Source organism: Eriocheir sinensis, chromosome 41 (genome assembly GCF_024679095.1).
Source record: "Eriocheir sinensis breed Jianghai 21 chromosome 41, ASM2467909v1, whole genome shotgun sequence".
In the NCBI taxonomy this organism is placed as follows: domain Eukaryota; kingdom Metazoa; phylum Arthropoda; class Malacostraca; order Decapoda; family Varunidae; genus Eriocheir; species Eriocheir sinensis.
Window position 1 is genome coordinate 9875902 of NC_066549.1, and position 25252 is coordinate 9901153.

Here is a 25252-nt window from a genome sequence, read left to right on the forward strand (position 1 = left end):
ATATATATATATATATATATATATATATATATATATATATATATATATATATATATATATATATATATATATATATATATATATATATATATATATGGAGTTTATGAAAACCCTCAGGTGAATTGAAAATAGTATGCATTGCATTTCAGAGTATGAGGAGTAACAAAAAAAAAGCAAAACAAATCGCCCACCTGTGGAGTGCCCCTTTTTAATAGGGTTTCTTCGAGTTTGTCCCGGATCGTGTCTTCGTGTCTTATCAGTTTAGGTGGGAGTGGCAGGCCGGGCCCGGGGAGAGGGAGGAGGTCAGTATAGGGAGAGAGGAAGCCGATGAATCGTGTCACGGGGACTGGCGCGGCGTGCACTTCCTTCTCTTTAGAAAGCACAGTGTTAGACTACCTTACTAAACTACCACACTAAAGGTGACAGCAGCAGCGTGAGTCAGTCGTGGCCCTCCCTGCGTGTGTTTGTTGTCGTGGCGTTTATTATTAATATTATTATTATTATTATTATTATTATTATTATTATTATTATTATTATTATTATTATTATTATTATTATTATTATTATTATTATTATTATTATTATTATTATTATTATTATTATTATTATTATTATTATTATTATTATTATTATTATTATTATTATTATTATTATTATTATTATTATTATTATTATTATTATTATTATTATTATTATTATTATTATTATTATTATTATTATTATTATTATTATTATTATTATTATTATTATTATTATTATTATTATTATTATTATTATTATTATTATTATTATTATTATTATTATTATTATTATTATTATTATTATTATTATTATTATTATTATTATTATTATTATTATTATTATTATTATTATTATTATTATTATTATTATTATTATTATTATTATTATTATTATTATTATTATTATTATTATTATTATTATTATTATTATTATTATTATTATTATTATTATTATTATTATTATTATTATTAATAACTACCCGTGTGGCGTCCAAACTCGTCCGACTGTCCAAATACATGGGCCAGATCTGCGTATGCGCAGTACATAAGAACATAAGAACATAAGAACGCAGGAGTCTGCAAGAGGCCGGTAGGCCTGTACGAGGTAGCTCCTTTGACCCTAAGCTCCCGTGTATCTAACCCCACCTAATATCGCTGTCCATGAATTTATCTAGTCTATTTTTGAATGTGACAATTGTATTGGCACTCACCACATGACTGCTAGGCCTATTCCACTCATCCACCACCCTGTTAGTAAACCAATTTTTGATTATGTCCCTGTTGAATCTGAATTTATCCAGTTTAAACCCGTTACTTCGTGTCCTACCCGGTTCTCTTACCAACAAAACCTTATGAATGTCTCCCTTATTAAAGCCCTTCATCCATTTATAAACCTCGATCATGTCTCCACGCACCCTTCGCCTTTCTAGAGAATGCAAGTTTAACTGTTTGAGTCTTTCCTCGTATGGCAAGTTTCTCAACCCCTGAATCATCTTAGTCATCCTCCTCTGCACCGATTCTAACATTTTGATATCCATTCTATAGTAGGGTGACCAGAACTGAACCGCATAGTCAAGATGAGGTCTAACTAATGCTAAATATAGTTTGAGGAAGACTTCGGGGCTTCTGTTGCTTACGCTCCTTGAAATAAATCCCAGTACCCTATTACCTCGATTTCTAGCTTGAATGCATTGTGCCCTTGGACGGAGATCAGAGCTCACTAAGACCCTTAAATCCCTCTCGCACCCAGACCTACTTATGAGAGTGTCATTTAAGCAATAGTTATGTGAGGGGTTGTTCCTACCTACACTCAGAATACTGCACTTCCCTACATTGAACTCCATCTGCCATTTATCCGCCCAGTCATATAATCTGTTGAGTTCACCTTGGAGAATACTAGCGTCCTGATCCGACTCAATTACTCTACCGATCTTGGTATCATCTGCAAATTTACTAACATCACTACTAATTCCTGTGTCTAAGTCATTGATATAAATAATAAACAAAAGTGGACCTAATACCGAATCTTGTGGGACCCCACTCGTAACACATCCCCAGTCAGATCTTTTACCATTGATTTGCACTCTTTGCTTCCTATTGCTAAGCCACGCCTTGACCCAGTTCAAAACTTTACCCTCTACTCCGTGAGCCTGTAATTTAAGCAACAGTCGTTGGTGAGGAACTTTGTCAAACGCTTTACTAAAATCAAGATAGATTACATCATAATTTTCATCTCTGTCAACCGCCTCAAATACTTTATTGTAGAAGGACAAGAGATTGGTGAGGCATGACCTACCTTTTGTGTATCCATGCTGCGAGTCGTGAATTAAGCTATATTTCTCTAAATGCTCCCGAATGTTCCTGGCTATTATGGACTCCAGCATCTTCCCTATAACCGATGTTAAGCTAATTGGGCGATAGTTTGAAGCAACTGACCTGTCCCCCTTTTTAAAAATCGGCGTCACATTAGCTACTTTCCATAGGCTCGGCACATAGCCAGTATTTACCGACATCTTAAAGATGTCGGTTAGTGGGTCACTGATTATATCACCTAACTCCTTTAATACCCTCGGAAATATCCCGTCAGGACCTGGCGACTTGTTCTTCTTAAGCTTATCTATCTCATCCTGAACTACTTGCCTGGTAATGATTATATCCCTCAATTTATCGCCATCCCCGCCCTCGTACACCTGAGCTCTTTCCGGTATAGTCGTTCGATCCTCCTGTGTGAATACTGAAAGGAAGTAGTCGTTCAACAATGTGCTCATATTTTCGTAATTTTCTACTAGCTCCCCTGTGTTTGTTTTCAGCGGTCCAATTTTCTCCCGTGTTTTTGTTCTATACATCTAAAAGAAGCCCTTAGGATTACTTTTCGCCTCATTTGCTACTTTGATCTCATAGTTCTTTTTTGCTATCCTGGTGTTTTTCTTAACTAATCTAGATAGTTCGACGTACCGGCCCCTGAGATGTGTTTCCCTATTCTTTATTTTCTGATAAATTCCCTTCTTTAACCCAATCTCGTGTTTTAGTCCACGAGCCATCCACTTAGGATCATTGTTTTCTTTTCTAAGTGTTCGCTGTGGTATATGCTGTTCTTGCCCCTCTGCTATTACTCTAACTAAATTATTGTAAGACATTTCTACCTGGTTCTCCTGGCTCTCCAATCCGCAGTTCTGGCCCTCATGAATCCCTAAATTATCCCAGTTTACCCCTTCAAGATGTCTTCGAAGCCCCTCGTAGTTTGCTCTTCTAAAATCTGGCACTAACACTGGGTTTGGTTCGCGGGTTACCGCCCAGTCTAAGCTAAAACGAACCGTTCTGTGATCACTATTTCCTAACTCTCCGCCCACCTCCAACTCACGTAGCAAGTTCCCATTATTGGTTAGGACTAAGTCTAATATGTTATCTCCTCTGGTAGGCTCAGTAACTACCTGCTTAAGGAAATTATCTTGTATAACTTCAAGAAAGTCCTCGGCATCCAGGTCACCCACTAGATCTTCCCAGTCTATATTCCTATAATTAAAGTTCCCCATTACGCAGACATTTCTACTCATACTCGCCCTGCCAATCTCCTGTAGTAATATACTCGTACCCAATGTTTACTAACAATGGCAGAAACATAAATCTTACTGCCATCTTTGTGGGTTAGTTTAGTTAGCTATCAAGTAGCTTAGTTAGCAAGCGGGTAGTTGAGGTAGCTAGCAGGCGCCGTCAGGGAGCCTTGTACCCTGAGGCAACTGAGTCAGTTAGGCTCTACACGCACCCGTAACTGCCTGTACTCGTTTTCACTAGTGCTGCTTGAAAAAAAATTCAAGATCTTGAAATTTTAGGCACTAGCTTGAAAGCTTGAAAGAAAAATAGAAAAATGTATAAAATCTTGATTTTTTTTTTTACATTCTGTCAAAAAATAAGAGAGAGAGAGAGAGAGGGGGGACGGGGGGGGGGGGGGTCTGTCAACGTGGGCGGGGGAGGGGGGGCGGGGGGGTTGTCTGTCAACGCTAAAGTCAGACGAGAACGAGACGTGGAGAGTCTTGTTGCGCGCAGACTCGCAGTCGCAAAGTGGTCCTTATGTTTGACTAAAATTGTATAGTTGTTATGAGAACTTATAGAATGTCCTTATGGTTTCTTTGTGAATGTGATATGTATAAAAACTGCTACTACAGTAGTTAATCATGGAGCCAGGAAACTCTGTACTGTTTATGGTTAGCTAGTTGTGTAGAGTTGTTGACTCTGTAGACTGTACGTACAGTGGACGGAGACATGAAATGATACAACTCTGCCACACCCTCACTGTCATTCGTGAGTCATTCATGTGACAAGCTGGACTATAAGGTACAGTATTCTTCAATATTTTTATGTGCAACATTCAATGATTCAACTGTATTGTTTGACATTAATATTATGTGCATAGCCTCAAGCCCCTAACAAGTGGGGAACCCAGTTATTTAATATATGAGGGGGGGGGCAAGGCAAACATTGGAAAGAACCCGAAAACCTTCAGAAAATTATACAAGAAGATAGAATTAAAAAATGTAGTCATTTATTAAAATTATAGAGTACCTTACAAAATACTCGTTTTCTTTTACTTAAGGTTAAGTCAAGAATATTCTTTGAATTGGAAAGTATCTGTAATAATTATTAAAATTATTAAATTTCATGAGGAAATTCAATATCTCTGTACCTTGAAAGATTTTGGAATCTCATCTTGAAAGTTTTTCATCTGTCGGCATGCAGAGCCAAACGGTGACGTCATGAGGTTGCCAGAATAACAACTGCCTCGGGGCAGTTGTTAATCTAGAAAGGTTTCATACCTTTACGTTTTTTAAACTTAAAACAACAACCCAAGAGTATAGAAAGCATATATATAAAACTCTGGTATGTCATACGTAAACACGAGTAAATAACAAGAGTTGGGGCAGTTTAATTAATTAATTTCTTGCCTTCCGGGAGGGAGGAGGCGGCGGCGCCCCAACGTTGCCAGACTGTCGTACTCAGCCTCCAATGATTGCCAATTTCCAACCCCAAAACTGCTTCCTCGACCCCAATAACTGCCTTCATATATAGTTATCGTTAAAATGGTTAATTATTGGTGCGTTTTTGGCAATAATTATGGGTATGGCTCAACAACCGGTAAATACAAGGCTCTGAGTACGACAATCTGGCAATGGTGGGGAGGAGAAGGGGTTCATGTCATCCTCCACACACGCAGCTACAAATGACATCGATTTTTGAAACTTAGTGGGCTTTTTGCGAGCGCCTCGGGAGGCAATGTGGGGGCTTGGAGGGAGAGCATAAAACACAGGGGGTTCGAATTCAAAACAAGCTGAAACTACCAGAAAAAAAAAGTTTCGTCCGGAATAGACACTGGTGTTTTTAGACCGAAAATTACCATTTTATTTGTATGGAAGAACAACAATTTATCCCAACCAAGTAGTATAATTTATTTCTTGTAACATAAATAGGGTATACCCATTGCAGGGTTGTCTCCCACAGCCCTCTGGATGGCACTACAAGGGATGGCATGGAGTTTGGAGTAAGAATACAAGGAGAGGGCATGACTGCAGTCTTGGGCTTCTGTGACGTCATGCCCTTTCCTTGTATTCTTTCTCCGATTGCGAGACAATGTAAGCACAGCTGGGACTAGACAGCCTTGTGATTGGCGCAGATCGCTGTTAAACTCACTGTAATTGGTTGTTGACTTCTCGCCAATCAGTTGCCTAGGCATTTCGTCATTGCAAGGTATTAACAACGTTGCTATGCCTCGTTTCTGAATCCCGAGTTTAGCAAGGTTGTCGAGTAACAACGCTGTTTGTGTTAGCAAGTTTTTTTTTAGCAATGTTTTCTCTGCATCTCGCCACTGACCGGTGGACACATTCAGTAATTTCAGTTGGCGAGCGCCGCTCGCCACCATTTTGTCCTGCTTTCCGTTTCCATCACAGCTCCCGTTTCCATTATTTTATTTATTTATTGGAGTTACTGGATAATTTTCCATGTCCGATTCTTTTTCTTTTTTAGGTTGCTAATAAATATTGTTATTGTTATTAGACTATGATCGAGTACCCACTACCCATATCACCGAGATATCCACTCACTAAGTGGTGATCTCTCTCTCTCTCTCTCTCTCTCTCTCTCTCTCTCTCTCTCTCTCTCTCTCTCTCTCTCTCTCGCCTGCTACCTCAATATTTAATCATCTTATATATTTCATAATGAAATTCTATATAGCCAGAAACTCTCTCCAAGTGATTCAAAATTTTTTCGATAATGATGTTTTTGATAAATATGATCTCTCTCTCTCTCTCTCTCTCTCTCTCTCTCTCTCTCTCTCTCTCTCTCTCTCTCTCTCTCTCTCTCTCTCTCTCTCTCTCTCTCTCTCTCTCTCGCCTACTCACCACCATCGTGCAATTCTTTATAGCCAAAAACTCTCGCCAAGGGATTCAAACTTTTTTCGTTAATGCTTTATTGGATAAATATGATCTCTCTCTCTCTCTCTCTCTCTCTCTCTCTCTCTCTCTCTAAAAGTTAACGAGTCATACGAATTTAACAGTGGCAAGTAAAAAGAAAACTAAGTCTTGGGTTAAAAGTTAGTGAGTCCCACGAGTCTTTAGAAAACGCTAATATATATTATTATTGTTATTAGACTATGATCGAGTACCCACTACCCATATCACCGAGATATCCACTTACTAAGTGGTGATCTCTCTCTCTCTCTCTCTCTGAATGAAGTGAATATTTATTTTTTCGATAAAAAAATAGCATGTATAGTTATTATGGATGTACTCGATCATAGTCTAATAACAATAACAATATTTATTAGCAGCCTAAAAAAAAATCGGACATGAAGAATTATCAATAAATCCAATAAATAAATCCGAGCAACTGGTACCGGTACCGAGCAATCTGGTACCGGTACCGTACCGTTTAGCTGGTACCGTTAGTACCGGTACTGGTACCGGTACCTGCCCACCCCTAGCGAGCGGCCATCGTCCAGTGAAGGTTAGTGCGCCGCTGCACCGGGCATCAATACGATCCATTTCACTTTTCTTTAAAATTGAATTCATACAAGGTAAGGGTGTTAAATATTTGGTAGTAAATCTAATGAAGTTGTATAATTAATCAGGAATATTATGTTTTATTAGTTGTTCTTTCAATAACTACGGAATAGCTTTCAAATCGTTACCGGTATGGTTATTTCCAGTATGAGAGGGGTGCAGTACAGCCTTAATACACTTATCAGAGATGATATTTCATAACTAGTTGCCTGCTGACAATAATCACGGGATATTTTTCAAATGGTTATGGTTATTTCTAGCAACATAGGGATGCAGTATAGCCTAGCTTATTACGCTTCTCGGTGGTGATTTGATAACTCGTACTTACAATAATCAGGGGATAGTGTTCAATTAAACGGTTATGGTTATATCCAGTATGAGAGGAATAATACAATGCTCAGTGGTGATGTTTCATAACTCGTACTTGCAATAATCACGGGGTACTTTTTAAATGGTAATGGCTATTTCTAGCAACCTAGGGATGTAATATAGCCTATACTTTTCAGCAATGTATAATGTTTGAGTGATGATAAATATCTGTAGCACGACCACGAAACAATTAGGCTACAGCGTGAGGAACTGTTTTATTTATCATATATTAATCCTTGCTTCAAACGTTTATGGGAACGAGGTACGTGTACGTGTGACCCAGTATTTGTGGGTTCATGTAGGAACGCGTGGGTAACAAACAGAATCAGTCACCCCACACTGATGTTTTTAATACAATAAGAAGCATCGTAGAGATGCTCACACCACCAATTTCATTGTGTATTCACGTCAACCTGAGCAATTTGAGTATTTGCTGTAAAGGGGATATCGGTATTATTACAGTAAGAAACACGGTCAAGATCATCAAACTTGAAGTTCTTAATGTTTACTAATATCGAGGATGCTTCGTACTGAAGTAATGCTGATATCAACATGGGATATTTAATTAATTTATCGATCCTTCTTTCTTCTTTTTCATTATCACCTATGATTTCTGACTTAGGACTTTTGTACCTGGAACTATTACTTATTTTACCTCTGACTTTATTTTGACCTTTTTCCTGTTATTTATTTTCCAACCCAAGTATGATTTTTCTCTAAATTCCTGTCCAATTATTTCTCACCAATCAGATTTCCAGTCGAAACTTCCTTGATATCTTTCAATTTACACTACTTATCCTCCGCTGTTTCATATAATTCTTATAATGCATGTTTACAATACTGTAGGATATAGGCTATATGTAGAATACGGCAGATCATGGAAATAAGAAAAGTAACGATCAACAGTAGTATGAAAACACTAATTTACAATAACAAGTGGAAATATAAAATTAGGAAGTATGGAGGAAAGAAATATGGGAGTGCAGAGAGCCAAGCGACGGCCGTACTGACGCCGTGCGTGACGTCGTCAATCTCAGGTGCGGGCGTTTACATAGAGACGGCCTTGGTTATGGGGTTCATGTCAGCCTTGACTTTGGCAATTTTTTCATGAAAACTAGCATAAGATCAAAGATAAGCTTATTAAAAGCAATTAAGAGACAGTCCAGTGAATGAAATGGACAAAATAGCAAAGTCCGCGCATGCGCAGTTGAATTTTGGACAAAATTCGACAAAGGGACGGAATACGACACCACTCTGGTGCCGGTGTGGCGTCAAGTCTCTTCCCCCTAATTTGGTTTGTCCAATCCTGATCTGCGCATGCGCGGGCTTTGCTATTTTGTCCATTTTATTTACTGCTCTATCTTTCAGTAGCCTGTACTAAGCTTACCTTTGATCTCATGCTAATTTTCATGAAAAATTGACAAATTCAAGGCTGCCATAGACCCCATAGCTCAGTTACTAATGAATGGAGAGTATCCAATAAACTTGAACTTCAATCAGAAGAAAACTCTGAGTAGACGGAAGGACAATCATAAGACCAAAGGTAAGCTTAGTATAAGCTATTAGAAGACAGTGCAGTGAAGGCAATGGACAAAATAGCAAAGCCCGCGCATGCACAGATCAGGATGGGACAAACCAAATCAAGGGGACGAGATTAACGCCACACCGGGTAGTAACTTGTCATTATTATTATTATTATTATTATTATTATTATTATTATTATTATTATTATTATTATTATTATTAATTTTGGTGTTATCATCGTTTTTTTTTATTTATATGATTATTGGCAGCAGGTCTATCTGAATGAGTAATGCAGCGTCCTCAACCTCCCCGAGCTGTATTTCCACTCTTTCTCTCTCTCTCTCTCTCTCTCCTGTTCATGCTTCGTTCTTTGGGTAACCGGGGTATTAATATTCCCAGCGGTCCTGCGTCCCCGCCCCATGGCGAGCAGTCGGTCCAGCCCCTGATTTGGGCTGGATGGGGGGAGGGGTTTGCACCCCCTTCCCCCACAAAAAAAAACCTTACCTTAAGCCAATGCGGGAGTGAGGCAGGACTGTGTCCTTGCCCTATCGCTTTTCAACACTTGAATGGACTGGGTACTGGACAGAGTTGTGGACCAGAGTCATTGCGGAGCATCCATTGGCAATACCAGGGTCGCTGACCTTGTTTTTGCCAATGATGCAGTAATCCTGGCGGAGTCGCTGGAGGTATTGGTGATGGCTCTCGAGGCACTGCACGAGGAGGCGAAACCCTTGGGACTTCAGGTGTCCTGGGCCAATACCAAGGTACAGATGTTTGGAGGCTTGCTAGATGAAACAGTACAGTCTGTTCATGCGTGTGGCGAGGACATTGAGATCTCAGAAAGTTTCACGTATCTTGGTAGCGTAGTTCATAGCAATGGTGAGTCTCGCTAGGAAGCCTTACGGCGGATTGACCTGTCCCACGGTGTTATGGACTCGCTTAATACGAGTATATGGCGTTGTCGATACCTGTGCAGAAGGACAAAGATTCGGATCTTCAAGTCCCTCGTGCACCCTGTCTTACTCTATGGTTGTGAGACATGAATCTAAATGGGGACTTGGAGAGGCGGATTGATGCCTTTGGTAATAAATGTCTACGCAGAATCATGAGATATCGCTGGAATGACTGTGTCAAACCGGCGACTACTCTTTGAGACTGATTGGACATATATTACCTGCATATTCCGTCAACGCCAACTCCGGTTATACGGGCACGTGGCACGTTACCCTGGAGGAGGCCAAGGGGACGCTCACGGAGCTCGTGGATTGAGCAAGTCAATAGATCCTGCCGGGAGGTACTTGGGTTGGGAAGGGAGCCTGCATGGAGACTCGCCCGGAGCAACCCCCGGACTTGGCGTCGTAGGGTGGGGGAGGCGACGCGCCCCCCGGCGTATGCCCCACTGATTGATTGATTGATTATCATTATCATTTCCATATGATCTAATTAGTTACTGTTTTTCCTACCCTTCACAGTTATCGGCTCGGTTAACGCGCCGCCCATGGAGGTGGCGGAAAGGCAGCGCCTGCAGCGCCAGTGCGAAGGTGAGTGGGCTGGACGATTTATTTTAATTTCCATAGAATTCTAAGTCGTTTTCTTTCACACAGTGCAAGCAAGTTAATGACTTACTGGTTACCATAGTCAACCAGCGCAAGGAGTCATGCATATTACCATGCAATCCATTAACAAACATGGTCGTGCCGGCAAGTTCACCGGAATAAAGGGAACGTTATAGCTTGCTTTGCCAGCTCGAATGAGGGCGGGCAGAAGTAAAGAAAACAAAGAAGTATGTGTGTGTGTGTGTGTGTGTGTGTGTGTGTGTGTACGTGAGAAAGAGAGAGAGAGAGAGAGAGAGAGAGAGAGAGAGAGAGAGAGAGAGAGAGAGAGAGAGAGAGAGAGAGAGAGAGAGAGAGATCACCATCTTCCCCACTTATTTTTCTTCTTAACCCCAAACATCCTTGCCTCAACCACCTGTCTCTCGGTTTATCTTTACGCCCGTCTCATAATTTCATAGGAACTTACATGATGTAGTGATTAGAACGCCTATAACTACGAATCTGCAGGCCCGGGTTGGAATTCTTGTCTTGGCAGTCTGCGCGTTGCCCTCTTGTTTGGGCTGGTCGATACATGGGTACTTGGGGAAACCTGGGTAAAGTGAGCTGTAGTAAATCTGATAACCCGGATATCACACTTGTCCTGTGTATCGGAGTAACGGGCTCTTACCAACTACTGGCTCACGGGCCAATGAGACGTTGATGAGCACTGATGCCACGCGCAACCATAGCGTATGCTGCTAACTGTAACCACACCTAAAACAGATTATTACTTGCAGGCGTGAGCGTTTCCCCCCCGACACACGTGTGTGTGTGTGTGTGTGTGTGTGTGTGTGTGTGTGTGTATTTTGAAAGAAAGGTTTAAAAAATCATCCAGTGAATATAAAAACAATGCTATACAATCTTTTTTTTATTATATAGACCTTCGTACGAGATATTGCAGCAATTTTCTTCCCTAATAACGTTGTCCGATGGGCGGTTTTTACCTTTAGAACTGTCAGTCAGAATGTCATCAAAGAACGGTCCACGAGAACATCTCAGAACGGTCATCAGAACGTTGCTTAGAATGATGATGAACACGCATTTTTGCAGTGTTATGCAATGTGTTTTTACCACATGAAGTATTAGAGGTGCGCTACTTTGTCTAATTTTAAAGGCGGTGCATGAAATTAGAAGTATAAAAACCGTGGACTTAGAGTACGTCACTAGTCTGGATGTGATGGTAACCGCAGGAACACTATCAGCAGCCACAGCAGTACCAATAACTGTGGTGGGAATTATATTAAGCAACGATGTACAGTGTCCCTAACGAAAAAGTTCCTGAAGAAACAATTCTCTTCATTTCCTATTCTGCTCCACTTAGCTGTCCTGTTTTTCCTCTCAAGAAGTTTTATCTCCCAAGTTTGAGGAGGAAAGAAACTCAGCTGCTGGTGAAGATGGTCATCATAAAATACTTGATTAGTGTCTCGAGAAGAAGAAGAAGAAGAAGAAGAAGAAGAAGAAGAAGAAGAAGAAGAAGAAGAAGCTGATGCTGCTGATTATGATAGAAGAAGATGAAAAAGAAAAATAAGAAGACGAAGAAGGAGAGAGAGAGAGAGAGAGAGAGAGAGAGAGAGAGAGAGAGAGAGAGAGAGAGAGAGAGAGAGAGAGAGAGAGAGAGAGAGAGAGAGAGAGAGTGCATATGTATCCCAACGCATGAAAATATCAATCTTTTCATTTTCCAACTCCCCATATTTTTTTTTCTGCCCCTTCAGCTACCTCTCTCTTGGTTTCCCTTTCTCCCTCTCTTCGAATATCTTTAGAGCCTGCGTAAAACTGGAACAGACTGTCACTTGCACACACACACACACACACACACACACACGCGCCATGGAGGTAGAAAATTTAATAGCCATGGTGTGTGTGTGTGTGTGTGTGTGTGTGTGTGTGCTAAATTAGGGAGGAGAGAGTGGTGGAGTACCAGGCAAAGCGAAAAGTGATGAGTGCTCCAACGTTGGCAGTGGGGAAAGATAATTCGCTTAGCGAGTTTTGAGGGTGCCGAAAAAGCGGAAAGAAATTTGATTAGATGGAAAAAGCTACGACTGTCGAAATGAAACAACGGGTGCGAAAGTAAAAGCGAAGTGAAGAGAACGGAGGAATGCAGGAAGGCAAGAAGGAAGGAAGGAAGGCGGAGAGCAATTAGACGACGGAAGTATTCCTCGAGTGAGTGTATGCCAGAGGAAAGGATTGTCTCAAGTCTCGCTGGCCTTGAGAAGAATGTGTGTGTGTGTGTGTGTGTGTGTGTGTGTGTGTGTGTGAGAGAGAGAGAGAGAGAGAGAGAGAGAGAGAGAGAGAGAGAGAGAGAGAGAGAGTGGATGGTCTCCCTTCCGTGGTATATATGACTATCATCGCGAGGGATTACCAATCATCCCCGGCAACGTGTGGGCGGCATCATAATGCGGTCATGCTAATAAAATATACGCATGTGTGCCCTTCATACTCGAGGTCAAGGTCTAAAGAAATGGCCTTTTTCTTTAGATCTTGCTCGGGGTCAGTGGCACAGGTCGACACAGCGGGTATTAAAGCTCGCAGATGAAATACCAATGACCACGAAATTATTTTTTATCGTGTTTGGTGTTCATATCGAGCTAACAAATTTGAGGAAACAGCAGAAATTGTCTTTTGTATCGGGTGCCGAGTAGTTTTGTTAGGCCGCTTACAATGACACTATGTTGGACTGTGGAGTTCTCTTTATATCAGTGTACTGTAAACTGCGAATAGAAAATATATTGAATGGTCACCTTTTTTTTTTTTGAGACGCACTAAACTGCATTCCGACATCATGTGTATGTTACAGGGGTTGCCAAACCGCGGCTCGCGAGCTACATGCGGCTCTGAGACCTTTAATATGCGGCTTGTGGAAAATTCTAGGGAATTCGAATATTCTAATTACTCATTTCAATTTTCAGCACAACATACTGTTGTGAATCACTATACTCTGTAATGAAGTTTGTGAGGTCGAAGCATCGTGCAATCCTTACTTACCAACACCTGACGGAGTTATTTCGTACAGCTCAGACAACATAGCCAGATTTTAAACGACTTACAGCCAAGATGGAGACCTGCAAGACCACTATTAGCAGTAAATAGCGTCTTTAATAGCCTGATATTTGTAGCATTGTAATTTTTGTCATGATAATATGATTTCAATAAGATTAATTTTGTAAGGTGGAAATCTGATTAAAATCTCTAATTTTTTGGGTTAACTTTGTTTTGTTTACATATTTGTGTCTTTGTAATTACTGGAACTAATACAAATTAAGAGTTTAAAAACTGCATGCAAGAATAAATATTATTGCATTTAATATGTATTTATTGGAATTTGTATAAATTTTTTGTCACAAAATGTGATTGTAACAATACAAACGTTTGCTTAAATTTTGTTCATGTCCTGCGGCTCTCAAACATCTGAACTTTATCATTTGTGGCTCTTACATTAAGCAATTTTGGCCACAACTGGTATATTACCGTATGTTTTTGAATAATGCTTGACACCGGAAATGTTAACTTAAAATTCATTTAATTAACTCACTTGTTTGGGCCAAGAGACATTTACATATGCATTTAAACATCAGAGGATTTAGAGGGTGTTACAGTATTATCCCTCTGAGGGCCTGGATTCATTAAACAAATTCGTATGAGCCACTCATTCGGGCATGTCAGTGCGAAGCTCCCCGATGTTATTCACTAACTCCGTCAATCGTCAGCTCCTCCGGAATGATTCGGCTCCGGAGGTTGCGTCGTCGCTTCCTGAGCTAGTCAATCATTACGGGTAAAACATTATACCTAAGGAACCCTGAGCCAATCAGCTACGAGATATATATGCTTCTCTCTCTCTCTCTCTCTCTCTCTCTCTCTCTCTCTCTCTCTCTCTCTCTCTCTCTCTCTCTCTCTCTCTCTCTCTCTCTCCTTCCTCACGTCCTACTCCCTTAATTAACGCAACTTGCTTGATTTTCCTTCGCTTCCGTCTGACGTCACCCATTTCCTTTCCTCCTTTTCCTTCTCTTTTTTTTTTTTTCCGCGCTCATTATCTTGCATTGCGCCAGCTCTTAACTTCTCCATCCTTCATCTAATGTTATTCTCCACCCTCCTGTCCCTCGCCGCAGTTCCTCCTGTCGCGTCTTGTTCCACTTTCCACTTTATACTCTTGTCGTCGATATTGCCTTCCCTCACTTTTTACATTCCCTTTCATTTTATTTTGTTTTTGTTTCCTCCCTCTTATTATTGTCTTTCCTTCAGAGGTATACGTGCTACATATACTCTACCTAAATCCTTCCTTATCTCACATCATTCTTACCTGTAGACCACTCCAAATCTTCCTTGTCTTAACTTGATTCAGTTTTGCATGCATCCCTCGTCTCTTCTTTCTTTTTTTCCATGCTCCTACCTTCATCCCTTCATTAGCAACGTGTGGGGTCTAGTCATAGCTGGGCGTTATCGCGATAAGTTATCGCGATACTTTATCGCTGATAACAAAATCGGATTATCGACCATCCGCTACTTATTTAAATATATATCGGTATCTTCGTTACTTTTGTAACCAAACTAGCGATAATCGCTACTTTTTTACCGCTTCTCAGAAAAAAAATCGTTATCTCCTTACTGCGCATGCGTGGCCCGGTGTTGTATGAAAAAACTTCGGGGTATGAAATATCTTCGGTGATGAGATTTCATACTTAGATCATGAAAATTAAAACACTAGGTTATTTTTTTATGCTACTCAAAAATCAATATATCATAGAGAAAAATCATTTAACTTTGCCCCAAAAATGAGCATTCACTGCCTCAGATTTTATATTTCATATTCGTTTGTGACCATGCCATGGTATTGAAGGCACCCGGTGTTGTGTTATTTGGTGTCCTATCGCCAAAAGCTGGCGCTTTTGTTTACAAACACTGGTCTCTCGTGAACTGCGCATGCTCAGACCATTAAGTGAAGACCTGTACAGTTTCCCAATGCTTTTTTAACACATTAAGAGTTGCTGGAAAGCTGAATCAAACATACACTACCACCATCCTCAATGTTTCTAGAACGACGTACACTCTGTACATATAAATACAACTCGTACAGAGTGTCGTTCTGGAAACAGCGAGGATGGTGGTAGTGGTACTATACGTCTGATTCAGCCTTCCAGCAACTCTTAATTACGGTTTAAAAGCTTTGTGAGACTGTACAGGTCTACGCTTGCTGGTCTGAGCATATACCGTTCACGAGAGACCAGTGTTTGTAAACAATTTTTGTCGGTGGGGACGCCAAATAACACAACACCGGCTCAGACATTTCTAGTATTACCGTCCATATGTACGTGTCAACGTGTGGTTTTAGGGTTTTGTAAGTTTCCTAAAATACAGATAATGAAAATTTGAATTCATCAATGTTGTTCTATCTGAAATATCAATATAGTATCGTCTTCGCATATCGGACTTATCGCTAGTTAGTATCGGAATTGTGGATTTATATCGGGTATCGGTTATCGGTTATCGCCTATATTTGTGTCTCTAGTTAACGAATATCGGTTATCGCCGTTAAGGTTTTACGTTATCAGTTATCGGTTATCGGGAATAAGGTTTTCTGTTATCGTGCCCAGCTATGGTGAAATCATCCTAAAAGACCTTGAACTTAATATCCGATGGTCTGAGGAGTGGCAAAGGCCTTTATAACTATTAAAAGTGTAAAATCTGCACTGATGGTCCAGAAATAATAACTATAAATACAATATGCGTGATAAATGACAGCATATCTTATATAATGAGTCGGATCTTTTGGTCAGTATCAGCAGTCTCCTGAAACCTGTTGGAAAAGAGGAAGTCTGCCTGTTAAGTAAGCTAATACTTTGCTTGAGGTCATCGCGAGAAATTAAGCTTTGAATGTAAGACTCCGGAAATTACGATATTTTTGTATAACTCGTTGGTAAGACCACATTCTAACACTGTGGGTAAGACCTCACCTCTAATACGCAGTGTAGTCTGGACCCCAGTTACAGGAATAACATTGAAGTAATAACAGCGGATGCCACCGAAATGAAAATACCGTCGTTGAGGACGCAGACGTATGAAGAGCGACTTAAGTGACTCAACTTATTTACTATGGAAAAGTGATGACAAAGAGGGGATTTGATGCAGGTCCTCAAGTACCACAACAAGTTAAACAACACCGATCACCTAAAATTATTTGAACTCCAAACTGATCTGAAAACTAGAAAAAAACAGAGATAAAGCAGTAGTACACACCAGTATAATTTTTTTCTCTCGAAACGAGTAATCCGCCACTGGAATAACGGCTCTATAGCAGTTTGTGGAAAATCGATTATCTTTTCTAGAAATCGCATTGACCGCTATTTCGTTTCGAGAGGAGTGAATCTATAGTGTTCTGCAGGTCATTGAAATGCCTGACGAAATAACGAACATACTGAGTCAAGAAAGCAGACAACCTCTTCATAAGCCAATAGGCCTTTTGTTGCCTGCTCTTCCATGTTTCCATGTCTCAGCTTTTGGCTCGGTTCCCTCTCCTTTCTTGCCTTTGCAGACTTTCATCACATCATTCCTCTTCTTCCTTTTATGTTGCTTCCATCTTATTCCTGCACCTTCCTTGCTTCTTTCTTTCTTCCTTTCCTTCTTCGTCTCATGGCTCAGCTCCCTATATCTTCTTTACCCTTGTCAACGTTCATCACATTATCCACCACCTCCTCTACTCATGTTGTCACCTCTGCCTTATCCTGTCCCCTGCTTTCCATCCTACATACTCTCCTTTCCTGCTCCTCGTCCCTGGCATCGCGGCACTGACCTGGCCATTCAGATGCAAATTGGGTGTGGGAAAGGAGCTTTTATGGACCATCAGATGGGAAGCGAGGGTGTCGCTGTCTGCCTTCCCCCACAGTGGCGGAGAGTGGAGGGCTGCTGTGAGTGAAAGAAGGAATATGTAGGTAACGGGAAGGTACGAAGGGAATTTGGTCTACATGAAAAGACTGTTGTACGCCAAGAGGAGTGGAGAAAAAAAATGGAAGAGAAGGAAGGAAGATTGTGAAAGAAATTGAGATAAGGAAAGATAATGAGAGAGGTATGGGAGTGTGGAGAGAGAGAGAGAGAGAGAGAGAGAGAGAGAGAGAGAGAGAGAGAGAGAGAGAAACAATGGAAGCTAGGGATGTAGGAATCAAGGAAAGGAGGGTAAGATGGAGAGAGGTGGAAAGAGAAAGACGGAGCAGCTAAACATATGGGGGTTGCAGGAGCCTCAGGAAAAGGAAGGAGGAAGATGGGAAGAAGAAAGAGAAGGAAAGAGAGAGGGAGATAGGAAGTGAAAGAAGTGATGTAGAATGATGGAAGGCTAGAAGGGCGGAGGGCATTGATTATTATGTGCTATGGCAGAGGAACGAAGATAACTATTGAACAACTGTAGTGCATGGAAAAGTAGGGAGGCGATGGTGATTTTGATGGAGAATACGCTTATGTGTGTGTGTGTGTGTGTGTGTGTGTGTGTGTGTGTGTGTGTGTGTGTGTGTGTGATTCACCCACGGCTTGATGACAAGTTGAACTCGCAGTCTCCAACAAGTACCCTCCCGACAATAGCAAGTTCATTATAGTCGGGTTGTCAGTACTGCTGGGACTTCCTCACACCGTGCACCTCATCCCCCTTGCTCAAGGAGAGACAGTAACCACTCTTTGTCGGCGGAAAAATCCCTGCCTGAGCGGGGCTCGAACCTCTGTCTGTCAGGCGGCGAAGCCTGGCAGCGCAGAGCTTTAACCAACTGAGCTATCAAAGTGGTGTGTGCGTGTGTGTGTGTGTGTGTGTGTGTGTGTGTGTGTGTGTGTGTGTGTAATAAAAAAAGGAAAATGTGGAAGTGAGCAAAAATATGAGGTTAAACTAGATAAAAAGATCGTCGGCACCTCAATCATGATAATGATAATCATCATCATCATTTTCCTCCTCCTTCACTTCTTCTTTCTCCTCCTCATTGTCTTATCATAACATTTGAAAAAAGAAACGGGACACTGGAGATAAGGAAAACAAGGGGAATACTATAATATATATGTTTAGTTGGTGTGTTTGGTTTGTTTGGCGCCGCTTGTGTGTGTGTGTGTGTGTGTATGTGTGTGTGTGTGTGTGTGTGTGTGTGTGTGTGTGTGTGTGTGTGTGTGTGCCGTCTCCACCAGTATTTATTTCTTCGGCATCACGAAAAGTGTGATGGCAGCTGCCCCGCCTTTCCGCAGACTGCTGTGACGTGCAACCTATGTCTTGGACAGAAGTGTATGTGTGTGTGTGGGTGCGTGCGTGTGTATTGCGTTGGGAGTGGGAACTAAGGACCCGTGTTGATAGCAGCCGCGTTCCCGTGGACTACGGCCATGCTGATCCTCTGCCGGAGCCAGCAGGTCTCACGCGGCTCTCCCGTCTGCTCCGTCATCCTGCGTCCTATTTCTTGGAGCATTTTGGCGAATGCGGGGCCCAGGGTACCCATGGTCTCTATCGCTAGCGGCTCGAAGCGATAGCGCTGGGCGAGTTCGGCGTACCGTTGTCGTTTCTGTTACTCTGCCGATCGGGCGGCTGCTCCTGGATTGGTGGCGCTCTCCATAATGTGTGTGCTCCGGAACGTGTTCGTGCATGTTACGTCCCATAGCAAGGATCGGCCGCCGCTGAATGGGTATATTGTCACCCCGTCCGGTCTTCGCCCGTCACCCCGATCTAGTCCGCGTGGCTCCAGCAGTGCGGGTACTCCGGCTGCGGTCAGGCTGCGGCGGACGATATCGTTGAGGGCGGCGTGGCGAGGTAGTCTGCCTGGGTCGCGGTGGCAGGAGAGCTGATGATGGCCGAGGTTGTCCGCCATGTGACCACATCTGCACTGGTGTGGCAGGCAGACCGGCGCTCCGAGGCGGAGAGCCACACCGACGCGCACTGCTTCGTCGGGAAGTAGCAAGCCAAGGCTCTCCGCGGGAATGGTGTCGAGCCAGGCTCCACTGTTGGGGGCAGCTGCTGCAAGCAGGCGGGCACGGTGAATCTGGTTGCTCCGTTCCAGGAGCCCCTCCAGGCGGTGACGACAGGCGGCTTCGTCCAACTGACGTTGGTTGATGGGTGGTTCGAAGCTGGGGTTGATGTCGTAATCCGGGCATTGGCGATCTCGGAAAGCGTTGAGTGCGGTGGTGAACAGGTATGGTTCGTCGTCGCGGGGGCGACCGTTTGTCTGGCGGACCAGTTCCTGTGTGGCACTCAAAGAGGAGATGAAGGCAGGGAGCGCTACATCCTCTATGCGTCGGACGCCGATGCCTCCCATACGGGTTGGTAGGGAAGCTTGCAGCCAGCTGTCGTTGGAGAGAGTGGTGTTGCAGGTGCGTATGATGGCCGCTCTCATTGTGTGTGTGTGTGTGTGTGTGTGTGTGTGTGTGTGTGTGTGTGTGTTTACGTTTGACCTATATATAGCGCCGGTAGGCTTTGATGATGGGGTCCCAGCTCGTCAGTGGCGCAGGCAAGTCTTTTATAGCGGCGCTATTCTTACTTGGCTCATGCTGTTCACTGGAGCTCCACCTGATCCTCTTTAGTGAGTTTCGTCAGAGTCCTTGTTGATGACTCGAAATTGTCAGTTTATACCGGCGGGTGTGACTTGAACTTGGTCTTCCAAGATATCATTCCTGCACGCCGACTACTCAGCCATCGCCTCCTCACAGAGATCTGTGTGTGTGTGTGTGTGTGTGTGTGTGTGTGTGTGTGTGTGTGTGTGTTTGATCTGTGTTTTGTATCGTTAATGAGGTCTCTTTGAAAACCAGTATTCGGTGAGTTAGTGGCTCGGCCAATTGAAAACCAGCACTAATTATGGAAAGTTAATATACTGGATAAATATGAACTATTATCTTTGAAGAGGAGATGAGCCTTTTTACGTATCTCAATATTTTTCATCTGACCAAAGTTTAAAAGTATTTTCGAGTCACTGAACAAGGGTAATGGGGACACAACTAATGTATTCAACGTACTTACCTACCTCGATGGTTCTTTTTCTTTTCCAATCTCACGGTAACACCAGGATAGCCATCGTTCACATTTCCTTTCATTGACACTTTCCTCTCTAGTCTCTGTCCACACTGTCCCATGCACTTGGCATCATCGTCGTCTCCAGTGTGTCGTGGACGCTTGCTGAATCACCTGCTTTCTCGGTGAAAAATTTCATGTCTTTCCTTAAATAAAGAAATTACAGGACTCAATGTTTGACGCTTTACGAGTAGAACACTTAAATTTAACTCTGACCTTGCTATCATTTCCGAATGGGACAGGAGGTACTTGGTTTTCTTCATTACCTCAAAAACTCAGTTTCGCTACCTATCAACTCGACATAATCTTCCAAGCACGTATCCTTTTTCTTCGACAACACTCAGCTCTCCCCTTCCTCTACACTAAACTATCTTCATCTCAAATTCTTGCCTGGCAACTTCATATCTCATTTCTTGCTAAATCATCTTCGAGACTAGGCGTTCTGCATCGTCTTCACCAATTCTTTCCCCCTCACAGATGCTGTTCATATACAAGGGCCTTGTCCGTCCTCGTCTGGAGTATGCATCTCATGTGTGGGGGGCTCACACTCACCGCCCTTTGAGACAGTGGAATCAAAGGCTCTTCGTCTCATCAACTCCCATCCTCTTACTAGCAGTCTTCTGTCTCTTAAATTCCACCGCAATGTTGTCTCTCTATCTATCTTCTATCGATATTTTTATTCTGACTGCCCTTATGAACTTGCTAACTGCATGTCTCCCCTTTCCAGTGGCACCGCTACACCGGACTTTCTACTCTTGCTATCCAATGCTATCCAAATCCCCTGTGAAAAAATTAACCAGCATCTTCATTTCTTAATTTATTTCACTGGTACACTCTGAAACAGCCTTTCTTTGCCTGTGCTTCCTCCTGCCTACGACTTGAGCTTTTTCAAGAGAGGAATATCAAGACACTTCTTCATCCGAAACTAACCCTCCCTTTTTAGACTCCCATTCTATTTTCCTACAGGAGCAGTGCATAGCGGCATTTTTTGTTGTTTTATATTTTGCCCTTGAGCTGCATCCTCTTCCCTAAAAAAAAAAAAAAAAAAAGCGCATTCAGTGCCATATGATTACCATTACCGTGAGTTTTCTTTGCCTCATAGGCAACCCTCTATCGAATAATATTCTACATATTCTCCCCATTGAAATTTATCACGATTTTATCTCTTCACCCCAACGTTTTTTTTTTTTATACTGGCACACCTGACCTAATTTATTTGCAGTATACTGTTATTTTTTCTTTGTCTCAAAGCTTGTTTTTCTTGTCTTTATTGATAAGTGCTGAGGAAAGACGGTGTTGTCGTATATCCGGCTCTCTTTTCGATGCTTTGATGGAGGGCCGTTGTTTTCAAGTCATGGTTGTTTTTACCCCCCGGAGAGGCCAAAACATGTATGATGTCTCTGGTGACTATCAAGATGGGCTGACACAAAGCGTGGATTCTCTCTGCCCTTGACAAAATATTCACTCTTTCCATTGAAACGTAATCCAGAAACCAACAAAATCGATACCTTCTCACTGGAAGTGAGTATTATTTAAATATTTGATATTTCATCACATTTCGAAATGTACGGTTTGTGTGAAGCTGATTGCCTTTGTTTTTTTTAATAGTATATACACCCACCAGCAACCTAACAAGTTATCCAGCAGCGTGCAGTGTGCGTGAGCGGTTGACTTAAGATTTAGAAGTCTTTGCATCAGCCCTGCGTTGCACAGCCAAGGGCACTCACTTCATGATGGGCCACAGTTGGTTCAGGCTGAGACAACACTCCTGTCGCTTTGCTACTTTCCAACAGAAATGCATTTACAGGCGTTTTAGGAGCAAATCGCCTTCCAGTCGTGCCTATCCGGCCTTGTCAAACTGCGGGAATCGGAAACTTATTCTTCGTTGTTATTGCATCTGCTTCTTCCCTTGTGGCATGGCTCCATCCTGCAGTACTTGGAACCCAAGCCTCTAAGTGGCGGTAGAGGTCATTTATTTGTTTTACAGCGATGAAAATGCTGAAGACCAGCTAGCATCCAGATCATGTGTGGAGGAGAGAATAAGATGATGATTCTTTGAAAATTTCTTTAAAAAATGGCAAATGATGCTGCTGTTTGATGCTTTGGAAAATTCTCTTTGCGTGGTAAAAAGCTATTTGTAAACATTTTCTAGTATATCATCGAATATCTTCTCACCTCTTGGATCTGGAGTTTCTCAAACTACGTAGTACCTTACATTTATCGAAAATAAAAGTTTACTTTTCGCTCTCCCTACGCAGTAAGCTTTTCAGTCTCTGAATACTGCAAAATTTAATGGTCACGAGACAGTCACGGCCATCATTACTCTTAGATATCATAAACCTCTGCCCATGTGTGTGTGTGTGTGTGTGTGTGTGTGTGTGTGTGTGTGTGTGTGTGTGTGTGTGTGTGTGTGTGTGTGTGTGTGTCCAGGATCACTTTGTTCTTGTTTACCCTTATAATTTGTCCTTTGTCTGTCAGTCTTCTCAGTCTTTTTTCCTTCATGTCTCATGTTTTTTGTCCCTGTTGTATATTGTTTCCGTGTCTGCATGTCTTCGCCTCTATCTCTGTTTGTGCTTGTTACTGTTCCTCTGTCCTTGTCTGCGTTTGCAATAAACTTTGCCTCTGTGTATGTTTGTATATAACTGTATATCTGTTCCTCTCTCCTTCCCCGTGTTTACTATCTTACTGTTCGTGACTATGTTTTCTTTGTTTGGTTTCTGCCTGTCTATCTTCGTGTGTTCTGTACAGAGGCGCGGAGACGAGGACAGCAAACAACTGTATCACTAAAAACAACTGTACAAATATAAAGCAATAGCAACTTCAACAGGAGCATGAATGACAATAGCAACAGCAGCAGCAATAACAACAAGAACCATAACATTGTCAGAACCAACAACAACAGCACTGCTTCCAACAACACAACTATAACATCTTCAATATAGCGATGGTCCCCACTTTCACAATTTATGGCCAGCACGAATACAGGCAAAACAAGAGAGAGAATTGACACACTTACACACTTTGTTCATAGCAAACGCGTGTAAACACACACACACACACACACACACACACACACACACACACACACACACACACACACATGCACACGTGCGCGGTCCCCTCCATTCCCGTCAAATAAGACACGGTGCCGATATTAACAGGAACTCTCGAGGAAGGCCCACGCAGCATGTCTCAGTAATTTTTGTGTCGTTCTGCTGATATCCCATCACGGCTTCCTGTCTCGCTCAAACTCTCCTGATCACGCGTTTCGTCTGGAGCGGAAGGGTGAAGGGAAAGGGATGCTGGTGAAGTGAAGCATTAAAGTCCGGGACCCTCACCCCTCCCTCGCTCTTCGGTCTCCTACACTTGCAAATTATGTTAAAGAGGAGGAAGGCCAATGTCACCACCTTGAGACTGATGCTCACATTATGTACGTTGCCGCGGCTCTCTGACTGTCGGCTGGAGAAAGGGAGGAAGGGTTGGGCGCCGTGGTCCAATGGGTTAGACTCACCGTTAGAGCATGAAGCCTTAGAATGGTAGAGCCAGGGTGAGGTGGTTCAAACCCCAAGCCACAACTTCAAAACAGCGACTCTGTATAAGAACATTGGTGAAAGCTGTCAAAATAAAGGGAAAAGATCGTTGGAGAAAGGGAAGAATTGAGGAGAGGAAGGATGGACAGTAGGAACCTAATGAACAGGAGAGCACCCAAAAAGTGTATGTTTGGAAGATACGTATAAGGAAAGTTAATTATATATGTCAATTATGTAGGCTTATCAACTCTTGTATTTTTCACTTTCTTCCATATTCATTCTCATTGGCATTTTTTCTCCCACTTGCCACTTTCCTTCATGCAAGGCCGTAGAACTGGAAGGAATTCGGAAATGAAGACAGCGAGGAAAGTCAGTAATAGAACAAGATGTCTGGAACAGGCAATATGTCGCTATAGTCTTGTAGGAAAGAAAATAGGGCCTTTAGCTGTAGTCGCTTGGCCCCTGTCTCTGCCTCATTCACAGTCAGACTGATCTGGGCAGAGAAGGTGGCATGAAGGAGAGACAAATTGCCTTGACTATCAGAAAACAGAAAGTACTAGAAAACATAATCATGAATAAACCGCCAACAACAGGTTGCTGCCTGCGTGGATTATGTTTTGAAGCCGTAACGAAGCTGTTTTCAAGCAATTAAAAAAAAAATCGATCTTTACAGGAAGATGCAGAAACTTTTGTAATTGGCGTATAAACAAAAAGTCTGCCTTTTAATGCCTGCAAACAGTTAAATGTCCTGAACACAGTTTTCATCCTGAAAACAACAAATATGTAAACAATGTCATCATCTTTAATTTCATATGTGAAATATGAAAACTGAAGAAGAATTCAGAGTCGAATTGACAGTTAGGAGTAAGTATCTATGCAGAACCGAATTCTGACAAAACGTGTGGCAAATCAGCGATGGTTCCGTAAAGACCAATTAATTGTCTGCACGATCCATGGATAGCATCCATCGTTGTACGGGCATGTGGTGCGCCTCATTAGGTTGTATCTGCAGGGGACACCTTTCCGTTGAGGAGGCCAAGGGGACGCCCGCAAAGTCCATGGAAGAGAAAGTTGAATCCTGCCTGAAATCCCTTTGGTCCTGCACTGGAACAGCTAGTTGTTACCCAGTCCATTGGAGGAGAGGGTGGCCGTCTTGTTGTCC

The 25252-nt window shown here is 42.2% G+C and overlaps 1 long non-coding RNA gene across 1 annotated transcript in view; it reads left to right on the forward strand.

Annotated features, from left to right (window-relative positions):
• The first annotated feature begins 7002 nt into the window (after positions 1-7002).
• The window catches only part of LOC127009762 (uncharacterized), a 43660-nt gene continuing 25410 nt past the window's right edge, over positions 7003-25252 (forward strand). Inside the window, exons 1-2 of the long non-coding RNA XR_007762254.1 lie at positions 7003-7083; positions 10435-10503. This is a non-coding gene — a long non-coding RNA (uncharacterized LOC127009762). The remainder of the gene's footprint in view (positions 7084-10434; positions 10504-25252) is intronic.